The sequence below is a fragment of the Sinocyclocheilus grahami genome, unplaced genomic scaffold (genome assembly GCF_001515645.1).
Source record: "Sinocyclocheilus grahami isolate Dianchi unplaced genomic scaffold, SAMN03320097.WGS_v1.1 scaffold2606.1, whole genome shotgun sequence".
In the NCBI taxonomy this organism is placed as follows: Eukaryota; Metazoa; Chordata; class Actinopteri; order Cypriniformes; family Cyprinidae; genus Sinocyclocheilus; species Sinocyclocheilus grahami.
Window position 1 is genome coordinate 44,932 of NW_015507785.1, and position 1,455 is coordinate 46,386.

Here is a 1,455-nt window from a genome sequence, read left to right on the forward strand (position 1 = left end):
ACTGTATGAACCGAACCAAGCAAAAATCTTTGATGCCGTTTGGACTGGAAGTCTCTCCAAATGAAATTGAAGCTATATAACTTGAGAACATTTTTAAAAATATCATCAGTCAATGATTTGTATATGTTTTTAACGTCTTGTATAGGTTTTGGGTACAAGTTACACTGGGTTGCCAATTTTAACCAAGACACTCACATAAAAGATTTTTAATCTCTAAGAGGTCTTTCTTGGTTAAATATAAGATTAAGTGAATAGAACTAAGTCAATTCCCCTAATCTAAAGGGCAGTAAATACTGCATTCAAGACTAGCATAGTGCAGCCGCCACAATAAATGCTTCCACTGTCCACTTAAAAAAAAAGTTGTGTCATGATTAACGGATGAGTGAATATCCTAGACATTTGGCTGAGGGGGAATGGGAATCAGACGTCGCTCCTCAACTAATCCAGCTGGCACTCCACCAATGCAGGCACGGCTGTGAAGGAGCTGTCAGATGGCTTTGGTGTACAGTTTCAAGACATCTGAAAGCTGGGCGCATTGATAAATAGGCCTAAGGTCATACTAATGGAGATGGTTTGTGGTGCGAGAAGGAATGCAATCTAAATATACAGCATTAATGTTCACTGTAATAGTTTATTGAGATGCTTTGAGCTTAACCACCTGATATCATAAGAAGCCTAAAGGAGTAGAGTTCAGTGCTCAACATCCTCATGAATATAAAGATACAAGCATAAACTCGCCATTGTTACTGGAATGCGGTGAACTGCTTAAAGAAAGAGCATGGTGTAGATTGGTATAGGATCAGGTGTTCATTATATGGTTTGGTGGGACGGGGTGTGAGCTGTGGGGGAGCGTCTGCATGCTTCTGGTGTACAGTTGCAGCTCAAGCATTTTTATTAATGTTATATCAAAGAAGGTACTGATGCTTTTTTCACCGCGTGTGTCTGTTGACAGAACCGGTTAGGGTTAGGTATATAGATAAAAACGAGTTTCACCCTCATTAATTCCACCCTCATTAGCATATGCGATCTGATTTTCCAAAGCTTACCTGGCCGTATCTGGTGAAGCGGAGGTCCGATCTGCACATAACTGGTATGGTTGGATGTATGGAGGAAAGGGTGTTGCTTTCAAATCCAATGTGACCGTACAACAGTCTAAAGTGTGACAGAAAGGAAGTCAGTCAAGCGAAAAAATACATCCAAATGAAATAACCTGTGAAATCAATTGTCTTTTTAGCAAGAAGGTATTACAAGCCTGTATAAAAACAGTCTTCCAGCCAGTTTGTGTGTGTGTGCACAGGAGTGTGTGTGTGTGTGAGAGAGAGAGTGCATTATTAGAAGTCAGACTTGAAAACAATTTGAGAGAAAACAGCAGGTAGGCTTTAGCAATTTAGACTACTGAACATGTAAAGGAGGTTAGGGTTAGGGTTAGGTTAGGTTTTGAAAAATTACAACAGC